This window comes from Cibotium barometz, chromosome 11 (genome assembly GCF_041138505.1).
Source record: "Cibotium barometz isolate CiBa-2024 chromosome 11, ASM4113850v1, whole genome shotgun sequence".
In the NCBI taxonomy this organism is placed as follows: Eukaryota; Viridiplantae; Streptophyta; class Polypodiopsida; order Cyatheales; family Cibotiaceae; genus Cibotium; species Cibotium barometz.
Genome location: NC_141056.1, coordinates 5760496 through 5774916, shown reverse-complemented (window position 1 = coordinate 5774916; position 14421 = coordinate 5760496).

Here is a 14421-nt window from a genome sequence, read left to right as displayed (position 1 = left end):
TTTGAGCTGTGCAATTCCTTAAGAATCTCCAGCATTGCCTCACGAAAGTGAATGAAGGCAAACGCCTACCCTCCAAGCCAAGAACAGAGAAGAGATAGGTGAAAAATAGCATCTTTGTCATGAAACAAGTCTTCTAGATGGTTGAGTACGAACCAAATTGCATGATCAAACCATATGATACTGGATTCACAAGGGGCTTGTGGATCCAAAAATTTATAGGCACACTTGAGATAGGGCCTGTGTATATTCCAGATAGTCTCTAAGTAGTAGTTTGCACCTATTTTTGTGAAGTTCATCATAGTTCCCCACCAGAGAGGAGCACTTGGAGGGATCCAGGAAGTTGATGGAGAAGGGAGATTTTATGAGTTCTCCCCGATACAAAAATTGCTTACCCTTAAGAGCTTAATTTTTACAATCCTCCAGAGTGGATGCAGGTAGATTAGACAAAAACATTCAGGTTTCGGCTTTGATAGGGGCCATAAAACTTTTGTTACTAGTGTCCATAAGTAATATGCAACACCAGCAGACTCTGCCTCAATCTGCCTAGGTGGCAGAAAGGGATAGACTTTAGATACTTTTTTTGGTACTAGTTCCAAAAGCCTTGAATCTGTCTTAACACATAGATCCTTCTGAAAAGCCTTCACAGCGCTTCAAGTGTTGCAAGGTATCTCCCAAAGATACCCCTAGTAGTAGGTATAATCGGAGCAGCTGGAGCAGAAACAAAAGCAGGTTCCAAGCCACATTGCCTTGTGAGGAAATTAGACAATTCTGACCGAGATGCAGCAAAGGCAGTAAAATGCGCATGAAGGGTTTTTGTAAAAAGTAGGGATTTTGCCAATATGCTCAGAAAGAGCCAAAATCCCACTTTCCTTATCCTTATCTAGCTCAGCCAAAAGCTTAACCCAATCATTAAAGGACAGGAGCTGTAGAGTCAATATCCTTATTTGACTAAGGCATAAGAGGCAAGTGGAACTAAACATAGGCCATGATGATTGATTGGACAATATGCAACCGTACATGAAATGGCCATGTCGATAGTTTCCAATACTCAATCTTGTGATTCAGCTTATCCATAAACCATTGCCTTTCTTTCTTGAGAGACACTTTCCATTCGATATGATATCCAAGACACTGTAAAACACACACACACACACACACACACACACACACACACACACACACACACACACACACACACACACACACACACAGAGGTATATATTTACATATACATATATGTACATATATATAGGTACATATTAGCATATATATTATATGTATGTATATACATATATACCTTACAACTCCCCACCAAATTGATGAGGCTTCTTTAGGTATGGGAGGGCATAATAAAACACCTACAATCCCTTCAACAAAAAAGTATGTTATCAATACAAACAAAAAGAATGGTATTAGCACTAATAAGAGCTAGTTAGCCTTCTACTGCCCTCATAGTGCAAAAGAATAACTAGTAAAACATTACACCCGCCAAGCATTTGTATGTCTTGAATTCCAAGTAACTGACACCTTTTAAAACTGGCAAGCCCACATATATTTAGGTCTTGGTGCAAACATTATCTTTCAGGAGCCTAGAACCCCTTAGACCAAGCGAAACTTTCACAAGGCAATTATTACATTTCCTTGTCCAACAAAATGCACCCAAAAAGTGTTGGATTCTTTGAGCACATAATCTACATTGGTAATAACCATGTGGTTTGTAGGTTTCATGTGTTTGATGCATGTGCCCTCCAAGGTCAGGTAATCCTCAAAAAGAGAGTGGATTAACTCCACTCAATTCTAAAAAATCAACGCATATCCATATTAAATCTTGAAACCAATGAGGTGATTTTCTTGAGGTGTCTTCTAAACCTTCACACTCACATCCCATGTGATCAAGAAGAGTCGGCTTCTAAACCTTTGCACTCACATCCCATGTGATGAGAAGAGCTGGCTTTTAAAACTTTGCACTCACATTCCATCCTCCATATTTGTTCTTCTCCCAAAATGAAGAAAAATCCTTCCCCAAATCTTAGAGAACCTTGCTAAGGAAGTGAAAAACTCATAGTCCGACACCCCCTCATCGTCCAACACCCCCCTCTCAAGGAAAATCTAACCTCATCATCTGACACCCCCTCTCAAAGATAATCTAGCTTCATTGTCACGAAATGACCATATCTAACACCGCAACTTTACCATTGATACCGCTTCCTTGACATCCATTGAGCATTATAACCAAGCCCATCCACTTAGGTGCACCCTAACTTAATACAATTGCCACAAAAATCAATAATGTGTGCCTAGGAATTCACTGATTGCCAAAGGATATTACAATGGCTACATCGGCTTTGGATCTCCAAGAGTCCATTAAAGATAATTAAGAAGCCATCAAATAAAGGTAAAGTTTGTGCTAAACCAACACATTTTCAAGCCTACAAGGATCACCATCAATGACCACAAAGACCAAGGATAACACAGCCTCAAGCTCTCCTAAGCCCAAAGGAGTCAACAACATTAGATGTCTAAATGTTTGCTTAAAGATCAACACTTCTAAGAGGGTAACACTCAATTGTGGTTTTAAAGACCACCATTGCCACCAAGAAGTAAGGAGAAACCCAAGTAAGGCCAGGAAACCTTTCCAAACAAGCACCCATTGCCCTAAAATAGTGGTTACTGCCCAAAAATCTCCTAGAAGCTCAAGACTTCTATGGTGAGATAAATCCATCATTGGGATCCTATAGACAAGGCCACAAATCCATCCACATAAGCCTAAAATAATTATGGTACATTAAACCAAATGGTGTGGTGGCTTAAGGAAATGCAAGCAAACATTTTCTTGCAATTTACAATTGGGAAGACACAAGAATCTACTTATGATGTGCCATGTAAGAAGGGTAAACAACAGCTAAATCTACCCTTGCTCCTAAATTCGAGGTCTACTCCACTTACATCTTGAACTCCTTCCCTTCCACCATGAATGCCCTTATAAGAACTTGTATCCAAAAAAGATGAAGTAAGAACTTATAAGAACTTGTATCCAAAAAAGATGAAGTAATATAAGAACCCATTTTCGTTTAACTCCTAAAGTTGGGGTCTGCTTCTCACATCTTTAACTCCTTCTCTTTCCTTCCGTGAGTAGCCTCACAAGAACTTGCATCCAAAAAAGATGTAGCAATACAAGAACGCATCTTGTGGGAGGGTAACAATTTGTCTTCAACACAACATCTTTGCTTTCTAGTTTAAACTTGAAGGTAATAAGCACCTCCACAATCTCATCACTATGGGTTGAAAGTTCAAGATTAGGTCTATTCTTAGTTTATATGAGTTATAGGAAACTAGAACAAGGGTTGATGCAAAGTCGGATCCTACCTAGATTTGAGAAAATCCACTACAAACCATACTACCATATCTTGCTCCTCTTGCTTTGTCATAGAGGCAAAGGACTATAGATACACTACCTGCCACCATCAGAAGCGTCGCCTTGGTGAGATGAGCCTGATTTAGCATACTATCATAGCTTCTGAAGCATAGCAAATTCTCAAGGACCAATATGAAATGAGGAATCAAAGAAGGATTCAAAACTTTGAGAATTTTAAGGTAATATGAAGGCGAAATAGTAGAGTTCATATCACTGAGAAAGAACCTACGAGATTGGATGCGATGGCAGTGGTGGGGATCACTAAGACCAGTGAACTGGCACATGCAAGCGTATTAGAGTGTTACTTTGAAGTATGACAAATTAGTGACCTCAATGAACACGCAGGTGTACAACCCACCTCTTATTATTGAGGAGTTCATTGCAATGATGGTGGAGGAGGAGATACATTTTAAAGCTAAAGATGGTAGTGATGTTGTATTCGATAAATGTAAAGAAAGGTAAGGGGAAGGGCTCCGGTAACCCCAATGGCTATTCAAACGAAGAAATCAAAGGCAAAGTGTTTCTACTATGACAAGCCTGGTCGTATGGTCAAATTATGTAGATTAAAGAAAGCATACGAGAAAATTGGGACTTTCAAGCCTTTGAAGAAGGAGTCTGAGAATAGTGTTGAAGTGGAATTAGAGCTATTTATTCCAATATAAGAAATAGCTAATGTTCCAACAGTTCATACATTTTTTACAATAGAACATCTTGATATATGACCAGTCATCAAAAGGGTTGGTATACCCTCAAGCCTATGGGTGAGTCCATCCTGGTTGTGGTTGGGAACTATGCCAAATTCCCTATCATCAGTTCATGTACCATTTCTTTTATTCTAGAAATGGTGATACTAGTTGTCTGAAGTTCTTTATGTGTTACGAATAATAAAATTGACTATTTATCTTGGGTGACCCAAGTGTGATTAAAGAATTAATTGTAAGAGTGAATCTGATTAATTCTTGAGAGGGTGATCCAAGTGTGGTATAGGAATCAAGAGCGAATCTGATTAATTCTATAGAGGGTGACCCAAGTTGGTTGTGAGTGAAAACCAGCTGTGACACGTGCAATACGTGTGAAGATATTGTGAGTGAATCCAATTAATTATCCAAAGGCATTGTGAGATAATCTAATTAATTATGTGAAGACATTATGAGCGAATCTGACTAATTATCTGTGATGCATGGTTTATGTGTATGAATCACGGTAGTGAATGATTTCCATTTGTCAGTATTATTTTTGTGTGATTCCAAAGTAATTATGATTTAACATTGTGGGCTACTTTTGAGTATAGATCATAAGTTTGGGACAACAAAGGTGGACATTGGACGGAATTACCTAGCCGTGCACATGTGTGCAAATAAATCAAATTTATATAGTTTGGCCCATTGTACATATGTTGGGCAAGGTTTATTTTTGATGATATAATTTAAAATCATTGGACTATGGTTCAATCTTGTAAAAGCCCAATTTTGGAAAAGCTATGCTATTTATGGCTCTAAGGGCTAACTAAATTTACGAAATATGATTTAAATACCACGTGTGGGAGTGGAGCCACACATGTCGAGGGGGAGATTGAACCCAACATTGATGTCTACTCTATTTTCTTGTTTTTGTTTCAATTTATGCTCATCTTGTCAATTTAATTCCAATTCTATGGTTTAGTCTTTGTGTTATTTGTGAGTTTTGTATTATTCTTCAATAAGTATTTTAAGATCCCGTTTCATTATGTGCCAGACATCAAATAGGAATCTGTTGTCGATTGCAACCATACCAACATCAATAGACAGATAAAGGTTCTCTTTAATAAGGATGGAAATCATCACAAATACCTGCAAGGCAAGGAGAGGAATCCAACACAACAACTTGTATGAGCTGTCAGCTTTTATAACCTAACAAGCAAGCTATGACATGGGAGATTTAGGCACCTAAGATTTGTCGACTTAAAGGAGATATAAAGGTCTAGGATCATGGCACACCTACTAGCATTTTCAAAGATGTCAGATGTGTGTGAAGCTTGTATGATGGGTAGGTAGATATATATGCATTTCTACAAGGATGTGTAAAGGATCCTCTAAAGTTTGTATATGTAGACATTTGCGGTAAATGCCAACCACTTCTTTTCATTTTTTATTATTGATATTTATGGTAAATACCAACCACTACATTGGGTGGTTCTTCCTACTTCTTATTATTGATTGATGACTTTGGTAGGAAGATATGGGTGTATTTTCTTCGAGATAAGGTTGAAGCTTTTGGAAAATTCAAAATATGGCTACTATAAGGAATCAAGAGACATTTGATAATTGCTCATACTCTGCACCAAAATGGTGTTGCAAAGTGCAAGAATCGCACATGAGTGGATATGGCACAAATAATGCTTAAAGGCAAAGGAATGTATAATTCTTTTGGGCTGAGACAATTAGCACTATAATGCATATCCTTAATAGGAGTTACACAAAGGCAGTGAAGAACATGACACCTCAAGAAGCTTATTCTGGTAAGAAACACCCAGTTGCATATTTCAAGACATTTTACTGTGACTATTTTGCGCATGTTCGAGACTTATCTAGTAGAACCAAGTGGAATCCCAAGAGCGAGAAGTGTATCTTCTTGGGGTACATCTCTAAAACAGAAAATTCACAAGTTAATTGTAAAAGGAGATTCCCTGTTAGTAGTAAAGCAGGTCTTGGGTAGTTGGCGAGCAAAGAATCGGAGATTAAAAGGATGTCTGGCCGATGTTAGAAGGTTGCTGCATCAATTTACAGCATGGAGTATTCAACATGTACGGCGGGAGGACAATCATATTGCACATGAGTTAGCCTAGGAGGTAATTAATCAGGACCAAGTAATTGCAAAAATTGAAGAGCCATTATACAGGGGGAGAGAATACCTGTCTAAAGTGGTGGATTACTTACTCTCAGGTCGCTTGCCTGAGGAGCTCAAAAAAGGCCAAGTATCATTTTGTGAGGAAAAGTAAGCATTATGTCATGATTGGAGATGAATTGTACATGCAAGGAGCTGATCAGGTATTGAGAAAAATTCCCTGGAGGGAAGAAATATATCATATTCTATCTTGAAATCATGAGGGAGCCTGTGGAGGTCATTATGCATTTAAGATCACTTTGCAGAAGATATTACTGGAGGGTTATGTATGGCCTTCCATCCAGAAGGATATTCAACACTGGTGCATGTCTTGCCATGAGTGCCAGAGAATGGGGAAGAGAATCTTAAAAATGGAACCGAGAAATATCATGCTGGTATATGACATTTTTGAGAGGTGGGGGGTGGATGCAATTGGACCATTTCCCAGGACAGCCAGAGGGAAGTGTTATATGCTTACTGCGATGGATTACTTATCAAAATGGGCAGAAGTAAAGGCAGTGAAGAGAGTAGATAGTAAGGAAGTGGCTGATTTTGTGTATGAACATATATGCTACAGATTTGGTATTCCTCTGGAGTTATTATCAAACAACGGTCCTAAGTTTTGAGGAGAGGTAGTTGACCACTTATGCAGAAGACTAAATATCAACCACAAGTATATCACTCCTTATCACCCTCAATGCAATGGTTTGAATGAAAAATTCAATGGTGAATTTAAGTTGATGATGACTAAAATGACAGAAAGTCATGTCAAAAATTGGGATGTAGAGATGAATCGTGTATTATGGGCATACAGAGTTGCGGTGAAATCTGGTACACAATTCTCATCATTTCATTTAGTTTATGGGAAAGAAGCACTCATGCCTATTGATGTAGAAATTCTAGCTTTGAAGTTTCTGGTTAAAGAAGGACATGAACCTATCAACTGTTACAGAGAAAGATTATTAGCTTTGCAAACAGTCCAATTAGACAGAGAACTGGCTTTTGATCATTATGCCACTATGCAATTAAAAAGACAAGAGAAAGAGAATAAGGAGGTGAAGCAAAAAGAAATCGAAGAAGGTGATCTGGTTCTCAGGTATAATAGCAAGCTGGACAGTACATTTCATACTGCATTTCAGACAAAGTGGGAAGGTCCATACAAAGTTGAGAAAAAGTTTGATAATGGAAGCTATCAGCTTACTGATTTAAATGGAAAGAGGCATAAAAGAAGGGTGAATGGTCTGCGATTAAAGAGATATTTTGCTCGCTTGATGTTAGCCTTGAAAGAAAAAGATCGGGAAGCTTATGATGTATGTCAGGAGGTTATGGAGAGTACAGAGGAAGACCTGAATATCACATCTCTCTTTGTACAGCTGCTGGACATGAATGTCTCAGTAGAAATAAGGGGTTACTAAATATGTGTGGACAAAAACAGAGACCAATGATGTGTATATATTGTGTAGAATACTAAGAGCTTCAGGAATATGTAATCAATTTGAGTCAGTTTTGAGTTTTGGTTGAGATTAAATTTAATGTATAGAAGAGAGAAAATGAAAAGAGAAAAAAAAGGTTCTCGCACAATTTCCAAGGTTTTTGAAGAGGGATTAAGGTAGACTGTGTGATGGATGTTGATAATGTGACTGGACACCTATGTGTCAGTGGAAGCTTGATTTGAATAGGTGGCAGGCATGCAGGCCAATGCCAAGTGTCAGCTCAAGAAGCCTCTTGGGGTAAGCACCTGGTTTCTAGAGCCTACGAGAGCTTAACTGGGTGGAAGCGTGTGGAAACGGGAGCCTGGGGGAGTGTGGCAATGAAGTAGGCGCCTGTTTTTTTTGAAGTTGGGGAAGCTGCGAGAAGCTATAGAAGCAGAGAAGATCTACTGTGGGCTTGCTATACGGATGCCCAGAGAGAAGATGGTGAGCGGAGGTTGCTGAATTTGCTGAGGGGAGGCTGGAGGGAGCAAGAACCATAGCCAGAGTAGTTTGCGAGTGAGCTTGGAATGCAGTTCGCCAACAGAGGTTGCTGAATTTACATCTCGAAGGTTTTGGGCAACAAGTTCTTGGCAGAGAAAGCATTTTCCATCATGGGAAGTTACTGTTCTTTTGCTTTCCCTACATGTAGAAGAGGTATGCATTTGAATATTTGCTGAAGAAATGTGTCAGAAGCGGGAGGGAAACTGGGCAACTAGTTTTTTGCCTGGAAACAGAGCCAGGACAGCCAGAGAAGAGAGGCGACATGATTTTTGGAGAGAAGTGTTGTTGTTTTTGCATACTGGTGCAATAGTAGGAAGCAGGGTGACCTGAAAGAGAGGGTCACTGGTTAGTAGCAGGCTCAGGGACAAGGGAAAGAGGTAAGTGTGCTTTTTCTTTGTGTTGTATCTGCTAGGAGAGGCCAGGAGGAGAGGCGGCCTGTTTTATTGTGTTTTAGAGACTGAGGAGTAGGATAAGCTGATTTTGAAGAGACAGGAGCCAGTCAAGTGGCCAAAAGATCTTGTGTGGAGCAGGGGAGAAGCCTTAGAGGGGGAGGACTGTGACCTACAGGCCAGAAAATTGCGCACATGGCTACCTGCTTGGTTGTTGTTGATGCTCAATGAGCTGGGGCATGGACAGAAGAATGCACGTCAGGGGAGCAAGATGCTAGCCATGAAATCAGAGACTGTGGAATGCAAGGGTTGGCTGCCATAGGGCCTTTGTTAGGATTGTATTGTTGCCTTTGTGGGTTGTGGACATTGGTGCATTCTATGGCCATGATGATGATTATGATGATGATGGTAATATATGCATGTGTTCTTGGTTGATCAATCAAACACCAACGCTTGAATCCCTGTGTGAGACCATACGGGACGGGTTTTCTGTGAAGTTTTGTGTAAAGAGTCAAAGTTGGAACTGAGCTCTTGTATACATGTTTGTAATAGTTTGCTGTCTTGAAAATACAGTCTTGTAGAAAAGCTTTGAGGGTAGCCCACCTCAGATATGTATCTTGTTCTGGAGTTTGGTCCGGATATCGAAGAATTGTACTTTGAAGATGGTTCTATGTTTGAGGTCGTTTATTCTGAGAGTGATGCAGGGTATTGGTCAGTCATAGTTCATATCACTGAAGGGGAGTGGGCTGATTTTGAATGGGTGTTAGATGAAGATGGTTGTGAGGATGTAATGGATGTTCAACTCTGTAAAGACGAAGACTTGTATTGAAATAAAGTTTTGTACATGCTCTTGGGTCTGGTGTTTTGGGTGTGTTTGTACCAGTGTGTGGAACTGTGACACTCTATAAAGGCATATATAGCTATACCGCTTCCGTGTCATCACCATCCCTTTCTCTCCCTCCCTTTCACCCTCCCACCCTCGCTCTTTCTCCTTCTCCCACTCTCTTTGTTATATACACATTATGTGTGCATATACTAGGAGGCTAACCCACATTAGGCTTGTGAGCATGGGAGCATGGGTTAGGACTGACCTGAGGGGTTAAGGTTAGGGTCAGGGATCCAAGGGTCACACATGGGAAATGGAGAGTCAAAGTCACTTGAGGGTCCTCCTATATAATAGGGGCAGTGGTATCAGAGCAATCTCTAGTTAATTGTTGTTAATTTTTCTTTCTTATTGTAAAATTTTGGGTATTTTTTGAAGTAAATTTTAATATTTACTAAATAAAAATATTATTTTGCTGATTTGTGTTGATGATTTGCATGTGCATCATCGATATGGTGATTGAAACACGTGTTACTACTATTCAATGGACGAATCGACGTTGCGGGGAAATTTTGTGAGCTTAATGCTATTTTTTTCTATTTTTTATGGTTTAAAATAAGCATTAATGGAAATTTTTACAAAAATACCACATATTTTTTTGTGGATATTTTTGGTAGAATGGATTTTCTAGAAATTTTAGGAATTTTTTTCTAATTTTTAAAAATTTTTGGAGCATTTTTATGGTTAAAAATGTATTTTTTATACATTTTTGCGTGTTTTTCCGTAGGTATGCGATCGAATTTCTGCCGGTTTTCTGTTGAAATACAGTAGGGGCTCTCCCGTGTCCATTGGACCCTCTTCGTCTCTCAAATTTGATTTTTCTCGTCTATTTTTCTCCCACCCGTGTGAACTCCTTTTAATAGGGATTTTTTAATTAAACATTAATCATAATTAAATATATGATTAGGTAAAATTTTAATTAAAGCTTAATCCTCCTCTTTGCCAACAGAGAAGGAGGGGGTGGAGAATAAGAAATAGAATGGAGAAGAAGGAGAGGAGAGAGGAGAGAGGAGAGAGGGAGTCTCCTCTCCCTCTCGTTTTTTACACATGCAAGGGGGGGTTGCAAGCGGGCGGAAAAAAACACCACCCCTCCTAAAAAATCATTTTGTAAGCTTTATAAAAAAGCTTATTAAAGTTTTGTTTTTTTAAAGCTTTTGAAATTTTTGTAAAATTTTTTGGAAAAAAAGCCTGAAAATTATGAGAAAATATGGGATTTGAGAAAAAAATTCTCTGGAATTTTTTTGAAATCCTTTGGCTTTCCGCATTCCCGGGAAACCTTTTGGCTTTCTGAATTCCAAGAGATCTTTTGACCTTCCGTATTCCGAAAACTTTTGACCTTTCACATTCTGATTTTTTTTGTCTTTTCATTTTTCCGAAACTGTTAGCTTTTCGTATTCCAGGAAAACCATTGGGATTTCGAAATTTTTTGACCATTCGTATTCTAAATGCGTTCGAGGTTAATTAAAATTTTTTATTTTTTTAAAAAATTAGTGAAAAATTAGACAAAGGTTGATTTAAATTTTTGGAAAATGTGGGGTTGGTGTTTGGCATGTGGTGTGTCCATTCGGGCGCCCGTGACCATTTCAATATATTTTTTGGCCTCGAAAATTAGAAAATCCATTAAAATTGTATATTTTCATTGGATTTGAGAATTTTCGGGCGGAATTGGAAATTTTGTGAACGATGGGATTCTCAGGAAAAATTAGGAATTTTCTAGAAATTATTTTTTAGAAATCCTGGAAATTGGTATTTTGAAAAATATCAATGGTATTTTGGTAAATTAAATTGCTAAATTTTTTTTGGAAAAATATAGGTTTGGAATGCCATAAGATAGGTTTGGTGGAATTCAAAATTATCGTATCTTGAGGCCCTATAAAATTAGGAAAAATTTATGATAATTCTTTTTCTCAAGAATTTAATATTTTAGGGGTTATTTAATGTTGAAGTACATTTTCTCGTTGTTGCTGACATTAGATTGATGCGGGTCATTCGCATGTTATTAATACAATTGTACCTTGTATTAGTAGTTATTTTTGTTTGGATTAATTCTAAACGATGTTTTCATGATTTTTTATACCTTTGTTTAGCCTTTTTTTTGGACATGTTCCTTAATTTCTTTTGATGGCTATAATCTACGTTCAAAGTGCGTTTCACCTTTGACACTTTTCCATGATAATTTATTTTACACTTATTTAAGTGTGGTCTATGCTTAATTTCTTAAGCCTAAGACAAGTTCTATCATGGGTTAGTTGATCTGTTTGTTTTGGTGGATTTTATTGGATATTTTCCAAGTTTTATATGACTCATCAGGTTTTGCCTAGATCACTTGTATCTAGGGTTTTTTTATTGAGTGCTACACTTATGTGTTTCACTTGCTTACTTTGGAGTTTTGTTTGAACGACACTCCGTTCATATACTCCGGATTGATGAGTTGGCCACCAATTTTAATGCTTCTTTTGGCATGATTAATGTTCATTAGATGGTATGCATTGATTTTTATGATCAACTATGGTTTTCATGGATTTGAGGAGCTTCTGTGCTTTTATCCATGGTTTTATAAGAATCTTTTGATCTTTTGGATAATTTTATATGCTTTGAAGGTAGCATTTGCCTTTAATTTTTGCACATAATTTTGGAGTATATTTCTTGTACTCTTGCACATATTCCAACTCGGATACCTAGTTGCTTATATATCTAGGTGAGTTATTTTTCTACCCTAACTTTATTGTGTTTTGGGTAGTTATCATTAGGAAGGTGCCAATAACTCAAAATTCTTTTCTAATGATGTACTCGAAAAAAGTTATTCCTTGATGTGGTCTCAGGAATATAGAGACAGGTTTTAGTATGTGAAAGTCTAGGATAAGGCCATCTTATTCCTTTTATATAGGATTTTATTTATATTTCCTAGACGGCATACTAGGGAGTTTCAAATTGGTAAGGTATGTATGGGTGGTATCATGGTGGTATGGGACGCTAGCGATTCCTTGCATATATTATCTTATGGGATAATTTGGGCTCGAGATTGTTGCTTTGCTTACATCACTTAGCATGTTGACCTCAACATTCAAAGACAATCTCATTTTCCGAATTCATTTAAAGTTATTGTGTTGGCATTCTCTAGATAAACTTCTTTTATTTATAGCCTACATGTATTGATGAGTGTAATCTCGTCGGCATTTTCACTTGTTGAAATCTCTTTCTTTAGAGTTCAACGAGTTTATCTTGCTGTGTTTGGATTAAGGAAATTTAGATTTTTTCTTTGTTGGCATTTCTTTCTCTAGTTCCGTACTTTAGGTGATTTATACAATCAACATGATGGTTTACGGATGGACATATATGACTCATCGAGATGTTGATGACTCTCTATGTTGATATGGGTAACTCGGGACACCGATAATTCCATGAGCAGATGTGGGGTACATCGGGCCACTGATGGATACCTGCTTCCTGCTGTTATAATGCCATGTTTTTCTATTTTATTCCAAATTTACACGAGGAAACTACTTTGAGTATGAGTTTCTTTGATCATCCGCAATCTGACGCCAAATAGAGCGTATGAATCAGATTGTAGAGGATATGCTTCATGCATATGTCTTTGGAAAAGCATCAAATTGGAAAAAATATCTTCCAATGATGGAATTTACCTATAATAGTTTTAAACATGCGGCTATTGGTTTTAGTCCGCCGTTCATGCTTATGTATGGGTATCAACCCAGGGCACCTATTGATGTCGATCTTAAGGACATCAAGCTTGATGCATCGAGGGATTTCTTGCGTGATATGCAGGAAATGCTGCTGAAGCTCGGGATTCTATCAAGAGTGCTCAGAATAGGGCACGATTCTATACTGATAGAGGATGCTCAATTTGGTCTTTTGAACCAGGAGCATTGGTTTATTTAAAAGTTCCTAAAGATTCTCAGACTTTGTCAATAGGAAAATGCTCAAATTTATCTCATAGATATTGTGGTCAATTTTGAGTTATACATCGGATTGGCACGGTTGCGTATGAACTAAAAACTATCTCCAATTGTTAGAGTTCATCCAGTCTTTCATATTGATAGATTGAAAGGAAAACTGGGAGGTGAGGATAACATAGTTACCCCCTCAAGAACTCGTTGAAGTCGAAGAATTATCCTATGTTCCACATGAACCTGATATGGTACTTGAATTCAAGGAAAGGAAACTTTCTAGTTGACTAATCTCTAAGGTTAAAATTAGGTGGAAAGATAGGGAAATAGAGGTTTCGACTTGGTTTCGACTTGGGAGTCGGTTGAGATTGTTCAACGCAGTTCTCCTTCTTTTCGTTGCAAGAGTGCAATGTTTTGAGAGAGGGGAAGTATGTTATATGCACATTATGTGTGCATATACTAGGAGGCTAACCCACATTAGACTTGTGAGCATGGGAGCATAGGAACAAGCTCTAGTGGAGCATGGGTTAGGACTAACCTTAAGGGTTAAGGTTAGGGTCAGGCATCCAAGGGTCACACATGGGAAATGGAGAGTCAAGAGTCACTTGAGGGGCCCTCCTATATAATTGGTGCATGGGGGGCACACTCAAGGGGGCTTGAGGCTTGGAGGCTTTGAGGCTTAGGCTATGGTCTCTTGTGTAGAGGATCATATCTACTCACCTAATTTCACACTATAGCTACATGCTATTGGATTAGAGTTATACCATTTGATGGTATGGGACATCAAGGTAAAGGTATGATGTATTTCATTATATTTCATGTGTGCATCCCTTGGGCTCGGGGGTGGTCAGGTGGATGAGTTTATGCATAACAATTATCTAGAGAGATCCTAGGGTTTTAACACTCTTCCCTCCCCCTCTCTCACTCTCTCACTCTCCTTCATCTCCCTCTCTTTCAATCTCACTCTCTCTATCCTTCTCTTTACTCACTC